The sequence below is a fragment of the Colossoma macropomum genome, unplaced genomic scaffold (genome assembly GCF_904425465.1).
Source record: "Colossoma macropomum unplaced genomic scaffold, Colossoma_macropomum, whole genome shotgun sequence".
NCBI lineage: Eukaryota > Metazoa > Chordata > Actinopteri > Characiformes > Serrasalmidae > Colossoma > Colossoma macropomum.
In genome coordinates this window covers 19,526,634-19,540,934 of record NW_023494794.1, presented here as the reverse complement: position 1 = coordinate 19,540,934, position 14,301 = coordinate 19,526,634, and positions in this window count along the sequence as shown.

Genomic DNA, 14,301 nt, shown 5'->3' with positions numbered 1-14,301 from the left:
CAGAAAGAGGACTATGTAGATAAAATTAAACGACTTGAGTTAGCTAAATAAACTAGACCTACTTCATGTGAACGAAGACATCATAGACAACAAATAAACACTGAAAGCGTTAGGTCTGGTCAGTCATTTGTAAGTAATTTAAGCCATCAAAAAATTATTCAAAAAATCTAATTTACAAAACAATGTGGCACCCATGAAAGAAGATAATGTATTATGTAGAATTCAGCACTTCAGGATATGGAAATGTGGCTAAAGCACATTTTCAGGATCTCTCTTTAAGAAATGGTTCACAGAAAAAATCAGATTTACACTATTCCCCTCTTACCCAAAACGCTGTAGAAAAGCCAAGACATCTTTCAAAGTTTGCTTCCTTGGTTTTACAGTTAAGCCATGTGGATCTGATTGCTCATGTCCAGTCACTGCAAATGACAGGGAGAAGAAAAGAAAACAAATGTAAGGATACGTAATATAATGTATCACTCTGTAATCACCATTCTTCAGATCTCTTTGTTTAACTATTAGTCAGTGTCTCTGCTAGTTATTTTTGATAAAGCACTGAATATTTAAAATCAAGTCTATACAACAATCACAGCTGTAAATGGGTGAACAGGTGAATCACTCGGTGCTCGTTTATTATAATACACACTGGCACACAGTTACTAACACATAACTTAAAGGTATAATGGTAATATATAATAATAAATGTATTCAACCATCATTAACTAATGATTGCAAATACACAAGAGTTTGAATGATACAATGAGTAAAAAAATGAATGAATGGATGCAGGGTTTAATGTTTGGGCTAGCTAATAATAATAATAATAGTTTATTAATGAAACCTAAAATACTACAATGTAAAGGAGAAACATACCTGATAAACAACTGTTAAAATGTAATTCCAGTGGATCTTGCCTAATCTGGCAACCCAGATCAGGGTGCTGAGACTGTTTGAACATGTCAATGATTAGTAGTGCAGGAGATCAGAGGAAACAGCATCTAATTTAACCATGTTGTCTTAAAAACTGAAAGCATCTTTTTTGTCAACTCCTGTCTGTGAACAAGCAAGTGACTAACATTAGAGCTCCTAAACTAGAGATCTAAAAGCCTAATACAGACAGTCTTCACAGCCTCTGACTACTGTTGACATATCACTGCTACTGGTGACACTCTAGTGTTCAGCATCATAAACAAGACTTTGTTTCCAGTAGGGCTGACAAAAGCGCTGCACTGAAGCGTCTGCTTTCATAAAATGAGTAAAAAGTTTAAGTTCTTCAAACTATTTTTTTATTATTATTTTCTAATGTTTTAACTATAAGGTTTATACATTTTTATTGAATATTTGACACAGCTCTACAGGGTATATATGTACAGTGCCCTACAATAATATTGGCACCCCTGGCGAACATGAGCAAGCTTATTTTCATTTAATACTTTCTGCAGCCTCCCTTTGCACAGATAACAGCTCAGAGTCTTCTCCCATAATGCTGAATGAGACTGGAGAACACATGGCAAGGGATCTGAGACCACTCCCCCATACAGAACCTTTCCAGAACCTTTAAATTCTGAGGTCCACACTTTTGGACTCCCCGTCACCGCCCCCACTCCGCAGCATGGGACTCATGTCCCGTCTTTGTGCCTCTCGTGGTAGTTGTTGGGCGAGCCCAGGGGACGAGCACAGGGCACAAAGTTAAATTGCCACTGTTCAAAGTTTGCTGTGGGAATACAGCTGTAGAGTTTAAGTATTTATTTAATGCTATTTCTAGCCTAAAATGATTGTGGATGGAAGACATTAAACTAAACCATACTACAGTGAAATGTACTCAGCTTTGACTGTTTTTCTGAGAAAGGCTAACATGTCTTCCTTCAGCGGAGAAAACAATAGTCTTTGTTTTGTGGGCTTTTATAGATGATTTTCCCACACAAAACTGGAAGTGCAGTTATACCACTTCCCATCTAGCCCTATAAAAGCCTCACTTGAAGCTATGTTAACCAGTTTGGCAAAAATAGTGATAGAGCACTGTTTGGAGTGGTTGGAAGTGGTTGAGACCTAAAGCGCTAAGATTCGGTTGATTACAGGACTATTTATATATTTGTAAATATTGGGCATCAGCCACCAATATCTTCTTAGTTTTTTGTAAACTTTCTTGAGAAAGGTCCTAAGAAAAAATCAACATCAGATTCATGACGTGTTGTAAAACCACAGCATTGTTCGCACTTTGTGCTTGTGAGTGTGCATAGATTTTGTTCTTACCTAAGAACAAATCCCAAGTAAGAAAATGTTGGTGAAACTCAGAATCTTTGTAAAAACTGCATAAGTAAGTTTTATGAAGAATTTTTTGCTTAAAAAGGTTTGGCGAATGAGGCCTATTGACTTTATAATTTGGACTGTTAATTTGGCACATTTGCCACCATGTACATCCACATGTCTTTTCTATGCTGGGCTAAAACTTTGCTTCTATAGTCAATGAATCATTTTTGTGTTGTTTTTAAGATATGCTGGAAGATGCACGCATGTCTCCGTTTAAATTTCCTTATGTCTTATTCCTGAGATTCTTAACATCTTCAGTTGATTTAAAATCTTTAATTATTGCCCTGATAGTGCAAATAGACATTTTCAACTGTTTAACTATTTTCTTGTAGCTTTTCCCTGATCACTGTGGCTTTGACAGAAAAGAACATGAGATGAAAAAGGCTAACCATGCATGTTTCTGTGTGAGATGCAGGCACATTATCTTAATCTCTCCAGATGTGCTGCTACTGCCTGCTACTGGTGACACTCTAGTGTTCAGCATCATAAACAAGACTTTGTTTCCAGTAGGGCTGACAAAAGCGCTGCACTGAAGCGTCTGCTTTCATAAAATGAGTAAAAAGTTTAAGTTCTTCAAACTGTTTTTTTATTATTATTTTCTAATGTTTTAACTATAAGGTTTATACATTTTTATTGAATATTTGACACAGCTCTACAGGGTATATATGTACAGTGCCCTACAATAATATTGGCACCCCTGGCGAACATGAGCAAGAAATTGTAACCAAAATCTAACATTTTTTATTTTCATTTAATACTTTCTGCAGCCTCCCTTTGCACAGATAACAGGTTCTGTATGGGGGAGTGGTCTCAGAGTCTTCTCCCATAATGCTAAATGAGACTGGAGAACACATGGCAAGGGATCTGAGACCACTCCCCCATACAGAACCTTTCCAGAACCTTTAAATTCTGAGGTCCACACTTTTGGACTCCCCGTCACCGCCCCCGCTCCGCAGCATGGGACTCATGTCCCGTCTTTGTGCCTCTCGTGGTGGTTGTTGGACGAGCCCAGGGGACGAGCACAGGGCACAAAGTTAAATTGCCACTGTTCAAAGTTTGCTGTGGGAATACAGCTGTAGAGTTTAAGTATTTATTTAATGCTATTTCTTGCCTAAAATGATTGTGGATGGAAGACATTAAACTAAACCATACTACAGTGAAATGTACTCAGCTTTGACTGTTTTTCTGAGAAAGGCTAACATGTCTTCCTTCAGCGGGGGAAAACAATAGTCTTTGTTTTGTGGGCTTTTATAGATGATTTTCCCACACAAAACTGGAAGTGCAGTTATACCACTTCCCATCTAGCCCTATAAAAGCCTCACTTGAAGCTATGTTAACCAGTTTGGCAAAAATAGTGATAGAGCACTGTTTGGAGTGGTTGGAAGTGGTTGAGACCTAAAGCGCTAAGATTCGGTTGATTACAGGACTATTTATATATTTGTAAATATTGGGCATCAGCCACCAATATCTTCTTAGTTTTTTGTAAACTTTCTTGAGAAAGGTCCTAAGAAAAAATCGACATCAGATTCATGACGTGTTGTAAAACCACAGCATTGTTCGCACTTTGTGCTTGTGAGTGTGCATAGATTTTGTTCTTACCTAAGAACAAATCCCAAGTAAGAAAACGTTGGTGAAACTCAGAATCTTTGTAAAAACTGCATAAGTAAGTTTTATGAAGAATTTTTTGCTTAAAAAGGTTTGGCGAATGAGGCCTATTGACTTTATGATTTGGACTGTTAATTTGGCACATTTGCCACCATGTACATCCACATGTCTTTTCTATGCTGGGCTAAAACTTTGCTTCTATAGTCAATGAATCATTTTTGTGTTGTTTTTAAGATATGCTGGAAGATGCACGCATGTCTCCGTTTAAATTTCCTTATGTCTTATTCCTGACAGATTCTTAACATCTTCAGTTGATTTAAAATTTTTAATTATTGCCCTGATAGTGCAAATAGACATTTTCAACTGTTTAACTATTTTCTTGTAGCTTTTTCCTGATTTGTGCCTCTCAGCAATGTTTTGTCACGTATCATTGCTGTACTCTCTGGCCTTTCATATAGTAAGAGAGTAAGAGAATTTGGCCAGTGTGTTGCCACATATTTATATCCCTGTTAAACAGGAAGCCATGGCTGACTTTAAACCCTAAAATATGAATGAGAATATACCTCAGTACGATTTCACTTTTAAAAATTTTGAAGAATGCCAACAATTGTGGCACATATTTGAGAAAACTATTTATTTCATGATAAGATTTAGTTTGTTTTTCTTGCAATCTTTGTATTTCAAATAAAAGTTTGATTTTGCTTAGATTTTGAATGAAATACCAAAAGGATAAGCAGTAAAGAAGGTTTTTACAGCCTGTTTTGCTCATGTTTATCAGGGATGCAAATACTTTTATGTGGGACACTGCTGGGAATTGTTTTATTTTCTAGTTTTCTGTTCTTTTTCCTGTGCTTTAAGTTGTTATTCATTGTTAAGCAGTATTAATGATGAAGGGTTCTTAAAAGACATCGACTATATTCTGTTCTCATGGTTTGAACAATAATAAGAAAGCTGACTCTGACAAGATCTAAGGTCCTGAAAATGCTGACTTCAGTTTTATGACGCTCCCAAGTACACAGGAACAATGTTTTATGATTCTTAGCAAGTGTGTAAAGAAAAGGGACCTTGAGGGGTGTGTTCAGGTGTTCAGGTGGCACTCCTTTGTAAGAACGGAGTAACAACACTCGATTAGTGTCCTGCAGGGCAAAAGTTGAGTCACTTGAAAAAGAAAGAAAAGAGTTGCTGAACCATGTTAATGCAAAAGAAAAACAAGTTAACCCCTTCCTTGAGGAGGAGCAGTCCCTTTCCAGGGACAGTGAAGGCAGTTCTGATCGAGCTGGTCTTGATCCAACTGTCACAGAAACAGCTACAGTAGTCAAAGGAGAAAAAGGAGAAAAGTCAAAGACAGATGGGGAATGATCCAGAAAGTCAGGATACTCAGCGCACTGCTGAAAAGGTTTTACTGCATAGGAGCTATTCTGCTTGTGCAGCCATGATGAACAGTAAAGTTGTGTTGCTCAAAGAGCTGTTGGAGAGACTTCACAAGCTGTGGTGTCCCAGCATGTGTCCCATGGAACAGGGAGTCAGTAAAGCCAGGGAACACTTGAGGATGCAAGCCACTGTTGATGTGAAATGGGTCCTTGCAAATGCAAGAAGAAGTTTGAGGCCTGAAACCACAGGTTTGAGAAGGGATGACATGGAAAGAACGGGACACACGATAATGAGGCAGCAAATCAGGTTTGTAAGTCACATCATTGATCTTTTCAAGAACTTTAAATGGGCCAATATACTTAGGACTTAATTTCCTACTCTCCTCTGCAAACCTGAAGTCCCTGGTCGAGAGCCAAACCCAGTCTCTTGGCTGGTAGGAGGGGTTCTTTGCATCGATCTGCTTGGTTTTTGTTTCGTTGTAGCACATCCTCTATCCTCCAATGAGTCTCCTCCCAGACTGGTTAGCTGTGCTTCATCCACTCATCCACAGCCAGAACGTCAGAGGACACACCTGTCTAAGAAGCTATGGGAGGCTGGTAACCCAGAACACATTGGTACGGTGTCAGTCCAGTAGCTGAGCTTATAACTGAGCTGGTAATGTCTTCTGAGTTTTTGAAGATATGAATTTATGGATATCTTTATTCATTGACTCCCACCAATATCTACTGGAGAGAAGTTGTTGAGAACAGTGTTCAGGGATGGGGATATTCTCCAAAGCTCTCTCTATTTCCATGTCAATGGCCCAGCGAATTGATGAAATCTGAATGTGTGGAGGTAAAATGTTCTCTTGGTCCCCCTCGTACATTTCTTGATGAATTCTAGAAAGTGCATCTGCTTTGGTGTTAAGTGACCCGGGACGATAAGATATGTTAAATCTAAATCTGGAAAAGAATAACGACCAACGTGCTTGACAAGGATTTAGACATTTAGCGTTTTATGATTGGTTAGAACGGTGAAGGGGTGATTAGCCTCTTCCAGCCAATGCCTCAACTCCTCTAACACAAGTTTAACTGCTGGAAGCTCTCAGTCCATGATCTCATAATTTCGTTCTGCTGGAGAGAGTATGTGATAATAAAAAGCAATAGGGTGCAATTTAGGAGGAGTACCTGACCTTTGGGACAAAACTGCTCCAACCCCTGTCTCTGATGCATCAACCTCGACTACGAATGGCTCAGATGGGTCGGGGTGTTTTAAAATGGGGGCAGACATGAACAACTCCTTGAGCCTAGAAAATGCTTGTGGAGACCAAAACAATTTACGAAGACTGCCCTTCAACAGCGCTGCAATGGAACTGAAATTATGAATAAAGTGGCAATAAAACTGTTGTATTTCTTTAATTGATGTAGATTTGGGCCAATTCACCACCGCTTCGATCTTGTGGTCATCCATTAAAACGCCATTAGAACTGATGACATAACCCAAAAAGCCTCAAAATTCTGATCAGTGACTCCGGCTCTGTTTGGGGTGAGAATCAGGCCTGTGCAGCTGAATAATCTCTCCTCTGCTGCAGAGCTGTTGTGGCTCCACAGCAGAACTAGATTTTTAGGTAAAATAACAATCATCCTTCGCTGTAAAATAAAGCTCTGCTGATCATTATAACACATAGTTCTAACACAGTTTTCACAATAAATGGTCTTAAACACTGGAGTTAACGTGTAACTGCTAATTCACCAACCTTTAACGCTGAAGACTGACGTGCAGACTGCTGGTCACACAGCAATGCAGATAACGAAAAGGCAAAGAGAGAGATTTAAGATGGACATCTATAATTTGGAGATGAATGGACTTATTTGCATTTATAAACACTCATCTGGTTTCCTAAAATGATTAATCTGCAACAAGTCACAAAGCTGAAGGCGAATTTTTCTGTTCCACCTTAAATGGCGCAGCAGTACAATCTGGCGCCTCAGGCACCATTTAAGGTGAAACAGGACAATTTGAACGAAAAGCAGAAGAATGAAAAGTCACTTCAGGCTCGTAGAAAGTTGAACACTAAGAGACATTTTACAAGAAACTCGCGGATAAGTTTCCTGACTGAGGTGCGAGAACAGTGGCTACAGCTGAGCTGAAGCTTAAAGCAGAGTAATGTAAGTCGCTTTAGCCTGTACTAGTACATCAGCACATACTGAGACATACTTACAGCCAAGACAGTACAATGGACATAAAATGTTGTGGCTCCCAAGGTGGTTTGATTTTTGTTGAAAGGACAGAATGGCTCCTCTTAACATTTCAGTTGCCGACCCCTGAATTAAGCCTACTAGTAAGGGGTGATCAGCACATGACCGTTTGCTCGAACTGTCTGCGGCTCTGTCAGCATTGCACAATCACCACAAGCCCAGTTAAGGATGCATTCTATGGTTCACATTTTGCGCAGATTGTCTGAAGCCTGTAGTGAAATTGTAGTGAAAATGATCGCTATAGCTACGCAAAAATTTGTAGGCACTACAACTATTAGCTACATTTCATAAAACTGTAGCGGCTACAGTTATTAGCTACAAAATTTTTAGTTAACTACAAGAAGTAGTGTGCTACTTAGCTGCTCCCCAATCTCTGATCTAAGCAGCACTTTAGCAGCCATCAACAGTCTCCTACCATCTTAAGGTTTTAAGGTAATTAGCTGGCTTTTTTTTTGGGCTGCTCCTTGCTAAGTTAACAACTCATCCCGACTGGTTACCACCACAACCACACTTAACTCTGTATATATCCCAACTCCTGCAGAGTGTAAATCTCAGAAAAGAATATCACTTGCATACTTGTATATTCCACATATGCAGTGCTAGAATGGAGAATGCATGACCAAGACTGTCTGATAATGGTTTGTGGAGGTCATGGGTGGATGTTTTGCAATGTAATCCAAGCAGTAAAATGGCAACAATGGGAGCGTGATAACCGCAATATTGAAATACCGCAGGGGATGGCAAGCAACCGCCACAACCGCAATGTTCACGTTTTTTCTCTTTTTTCATGATGCGACGCCGTTCTTGTTTTACACTGCAGTGCATGGGTAACGAATGTTTAATAAATTCAACGCAAACAAGAGTTAAGCGTGTATTTTTTTCACGCCAACTGTCTGTTCGCATCTGGTGCTGCTGTCAGTTTTCATTTTTTTAAGATGGAAACAATGGCAGCTGCTCTGGTCAACAAACCAAATGCAACTTCGCCAGTTTGGGAGCATTTCGGCGTTCAACCAAATGAAAAGGGAGAGCCAGCCAATTTACACAAGGCAATATGCAAAGTTTGTGCTAGAAAGGTCGCTGTGAAACGGGGAAATACATCGAATTTGAGGTCTCACCTAGCTACCAAGATGCCTGGCAAGACCTACTTCTCAGAGATAACTGTCCCAAAAATGTACAACACTGTATAGGCACTGGTCAAAGGTGAGCTCGAAAATGTCGACTACTTCTCTGCCACTACTGACATGTGGTCAAGTGTCAATATGAGTCCTTACATGAGTCTAATGGTGCATTATCTGACCACGGACTGTGCTACAGTCACGTGGTTACATCACATTGCCTCAAAACAGTGTTTATGCCCCCAAACCACACGTCTGACAATATTTCAGAAGCTCTGCGCCATGCATTTGATGAGTGGTCCCTGAAGCTGGCTTGTATGACGACGGACAACGGGACAAACAAGGACAACAAAGACATTAAAACACAGGACTAAATCGTACTTTATTCTTTATGGTAAAGAAAAGGTTTCGTTTTCATTCATTTTTACCATATCTCGTTTAGCTTTGCACTTGAAAGATTTAGCCTAAACAATGTGCTTTATTGATTTTCGTTTCACAATGTATATCTAGCGTAGGCTATAGGCTAGGCTTAATACTTTTTCCTTAAAAGACAAAAGGCATGCGTTCTTATTGTACCCCATTGCCCCATGTGTTCTGCATTTAACATAAACGAGTATTTAATTTGTCTTTAAACTGTGTTGTTGTTGTCATTTAAAAACCAACAAAATACCTAATAATAGCCTACCAATAATAGCCTACCAATAAAACGTATTGCACCAAAATCAGGATAAATTATGTAGTTTGCAAAAGCGCTAATACCACATATCGCGGTGTTGAGCCAACCTTAAATCACCGCAGAGGAAATTCTTTCACTATGACAGCCCTACACATAGCTCACAAAAGAAGAACAAGAGGGGGACAGATCCAGGGGTGGGGCTACAAGGGCTTTTACATCCCTACTGTCAACAAGGAAAATTCTGAAGAAGAATCACCTTTCTCAGTTGCAGATCATGGTCATTTATATAGCAGCTATGGCAGAGGTGGGAATAAGTCACTAAGTTGCAAGTAACAAGTAAGTCTCAAGTTTTGGCACTCAAGTTTCGAGTCAGTACAGGTGAGTCTCAAGTTGAGTCCCATGTCAAGTCCCAAGTCCTAATCTTCAAGTCCTAAACAAGTCAATGTGCATTCTTCAGCTAATTAAAGGGCATTTTAACACTGAATACCAAAAACAATGGCAACTGTAATAAAGTCTTTTAAAGACAGCATATTACTAGTGTATGGCTGTTTATTAAGATTTAGTTTTTTTTGCCATTCAAATAAATAAATAAATAAATAAATAAACGAATGGTGCATGGATAACCATGATATACACAAAGAGTTGTCCATCTACACATGAAAAGAATTTTAATAAAAAAATGATATTTGAAGATATTGTTTTAATATTTTGGGGAGCATTGGGGACATAGGATTGAATTATCTAGCTTAGCACAGCAAACTAAAAATAACCTCTAGTGTTATATTGAATTTAGGTGAGAACAGAAAGCAAAATGACTGAGCTGAACAAAGTTTGCAAAAAAGATGGCAAAATCATGGTGAATGATAAAGCTGAAGTTGGCTTCTTCAAATTTCCCATTCCCCCTTTCAATGGTGCAGCAGTCAGGAACTGAAATGTAAATGCAGCACCATTTAAGTTGGACCGGCAAATTCCAGTACGAAGCTGGCGAATAAGAAGTCAACTTCAGCCTCGTGGTGAACTTCGCGCTTGTTTTACCTGCAGAAGCAGTTAAAATCGGTTAAACAGAGAGAGCTCTGTTTCTTCTGCTTCTACCATGAGGAAAATAATCAGTCTATCTGGTAAGTTTCTCTAGTAAGACTGCATCGCTTTGCTTGCATTCTAGATGCTTCACTTGTCTTCTGAAATAAAATAAGACGAGCAAAAGCACAGTAACAGACATTTGATGACATTGCTGTGTATTAAAATTATGACAGGAAACAAATCCCGCCTGCAGTCAGACTCTCCACATTTCTTCTACTTTGGGTCTTGCGGGTCATGAGGCTCAAGTCCGAGTCACGAAGCTCAAGACCGAGTCAAAGTCCGAGTCATTGGTGTTAAAGCCGAAGTCGTGTCGCAAGTCGATTTTGAGTCGAGTCTTAAGTCGTCAAATTCATAACTGGAGTCTGACTCAAGTCCATGTCATATTACTCGAGTTCACACTGCTGACATATTGTAGATGTGATGTAAAAAATATTTTGAGGGTGGTGAGGTTTCATTTTTACATTTATGATTTCTTTCTTCACAAGCGTTCAAAGGGTGGTGCAAAAATGTTAACATATTTACATTATCATTTGCAAACGACATTCAGCTACCACTTCATTGTCTGAAATTGATGAAGAGCACGTTGATTTCTGTGGACTGTCTGCTGAGAGCTAAACGACCGTTGACAAATCACAAAGGCAGGTGGCAATAATTGAGTCATATTAGCAGATAGAATCCAGCTGATGCACTGAGTTTGTATTACGTTTTTTGAATACCCCTCTTTATAATAATCGTTAAGGAGAATGCAAAAGCACAATTTATGACGTTACTTGTATTTGCATTGTTGTGCACCAGAATGCTTTGTGATCATGTTCATGCCTAATGGTGACTAAAATTCTCTCCTACCAAGCTTTCCCCCGTGGGTTGGGTTCTGAAGCCCCCAGTGAGTTGGGTTCTGAACTTGTTACCTTAATACTGCTGACAAGTATGCATGTCTGAATATGATATGACTGAATAATATATGGAATGAGCTATATCAGTAGTGTGGTTGATGCTTATAAAGTGTTCTGTTTGAAACAACTGTATTTAGAGATATTATGAGATAATTATAGAGCTCTTGAAGAGAATTATGGTCCCACCTAAAAAAATCAGAATAACCACTAAAAAAGAACATACTGTTTCACATACTCTCCCAAACACAGGGACTTTAAGTGTTAAGCACAAAAACATGACTGAAAGAATATCCATAAACATCACATTCCCTACGACTTGTCTTTACCAGAGTACTGAGATCAGTGTGCATTGAGGAACTATTAATAAATGATCATTTCTGCTATTATAAAGTCTGGAGAATCTTAAATTAATACCAGAATATAATATACTGCAAAAAAGTCACGTCAACCTAAGTTTAAGCCTTTTTTTTTTACTATCACTTAGTTCACTTTTTTTTATTACTCACCAGTCTGCAGAACTGATTTCTCCATTTTCATTCTCTCTTCTTCTGTCCATTTTCTGATCCACTGTAGAAGTGAATAAAACAGTGTGAAGGTTTTATGCATGATGTCATACTATATGTTATATCAATAACTGTGTCTCTGTTCATGTCACTATGAATCACTCAGAGCTGATATTAATAACAGTAGAGGCTCTGCTGGTTGTTACAACAAGAGTGCCATCCAAATAAGAGAGTTATATGTTTTTATTTTTTAATTAAATTAATGATATTAATGAATTGTACATTTCCAGTGCAATATGTGACCAATATGAATGATAACAGTGTTTTAGTTTTTAATATTTTTTTTTTTTTTTAATTACATATTGTGGTAACAGCAAAAGGTCAGACAGGGGCGCTGGACTTAATATAGCCCCTGGCAGGAATGGACGTGGTATAAGAGAAATAGATCAGAGTCTAACTGGTAGATAACTGGTGTGCAAATTCCACCCCACGCATGCAATGGTATTATCAGTATTATCTCCTCGCTATGTGTGCGTAACTTACAGAACACTGATCAGTATTAACATTATAATGACTTAATTTAACACCATGTTTATTCACAAAAATGTTTATAATCGTAGATTTCCTGAAAATCATAAAACTGAAGTTTATTTTATAATGTGGCGTATTTAGAATAATGTGCTCACCTGAACAATTACGACTTCATCAACTTGATGAGACTCTAATTAAAGAGAAAGTAAGAACCTTTAAAACACTGAAAGGACATGAGATATTTTCTATAGCAGTGGTCACCAACCCCGCTTTCTTGTGGACTTTCAGATGAACCACAATCTGCCACACCTGCTCCGGCTAATCAACTTCTTCTGAAGTCCTTGATTGGCTGGATCAGATGCAATAGTAGGGGGCAGCATGTTAGATGCAGGTTAGTACTAAACTCTGCAGGAAAGTAGATCTCCAGGATAGGGTTGGAGACCACTGCTAGCATCTCTAAAGAACTCTAGTGACTACTATCAATAAGGCCATACATTTCTAATTCTATTAATGATAATGTGTGTGTGTGTGTGTGTGTGTGTGAATTAGGTAACAGTGTTATTAATGTTGTTCAGTCATCTCAGGCTGCTGTGAGCTCTACACTATAGTGATACATACAGAGCTGAAGTGTGTGTTAGTAACTCTCTCTGCTGATGATGTTCAGCTGAACACTCTGAACACACAGTACAGATAAATACATTCAGTCTTTACAACAATATTCTTCATCAATAATCAACACATCAAAATAAAAGCCTGACACACCAACTTATACTCACTTCTCTTTGCTTTTCTCACTGACAACCTCTGTGGAGAGAAAAACATGAAGTGCAGATTTATTGCAGGGAATCTTAAGTGAATTCATACATTTAAATAAATAGAAAGCTGCACATTTAACAACACAGTAAATGTGGATGATGCTGCACTGTTGTTTGGGGGGCTTTCTTTTCTTTATAAAGATCTGATACAGACTGACAATGTTATGTTCTAGAACTTGACATTTATGTTTGCATGGCATTCTTTGCTATTTGGTATGTTATCTGTAAATGTATCTCTTCTTTGATATTTATTTAGGACTGTGTAATATTTCATTGATAATATGTACACAAATGTGTTTCCACAGGTCATTGAAAAGTCATTATGTTTTTAAGGAAATTTCTGTTCTGGTTCATCTGCTTCCAATATTCCATCTTCCACCTTCTCTCCTAGCAGCCCAATTGCTTCTCTGTAGAGCTTTCAGGGCTTCTCACTTACATTACAACCTTCTTAAGCAACAGAACACGAGAGGGAGTGTGTTATCGCGAAATAATGCCACGGCTGTGATTTGGCAGCAGGCACAAGCCGAAGGCTCACTCAGTTTTTCCAAAGGCACCTGCTGCTAGCAAACAAAGTCTTTCATGTGCCTTGGAAGATGGCGTTCTCTTTCTGGGTATCTTCTTTCTTCTCCAGCTGCTAAGTGAGGAGTCTCTACAACAGAATCCGGGAGAGGCATCAGCTGGGTTCGGAGAGCTGGCAGACAAATCCTCTGGCAAGACTGCTGGATCCTCTGGTGCAACAGATGTTATCACTAGATGAGCTCTGTTTCTCGCAGGATACCTCTTGGTGTGTCTAACAGGTATGACCTGGGCTGCTTCGTTTTCGACAACACAGTTCCTCTCTCTTTCATGTCTTTCACCCAAACATATTCCCCAGCATTCAAACATGTCAGATCATGAGCTCTATGTCTCTTGTTAAAGTTTCTCCACTGCTGCTGCCTGTTGTGTTGCTCTTTCTCTTTACATTTGTGAAGATCTGTCCAGCCTGGATTTAACTGCAATGAACTGACTGGAATAGGACTACGGATCTTCCTTCCCATAAGCAATTCTGCAGGGCATTGGCCATTTGCTAGAGGAGCTGACGGATATGCCATCAATAAAAGGTATGGGTCTTTTGCTTTTTCAAGAGGGCTCTTTACAGTTTCCTTGCGGACAACAGTAGCAATCC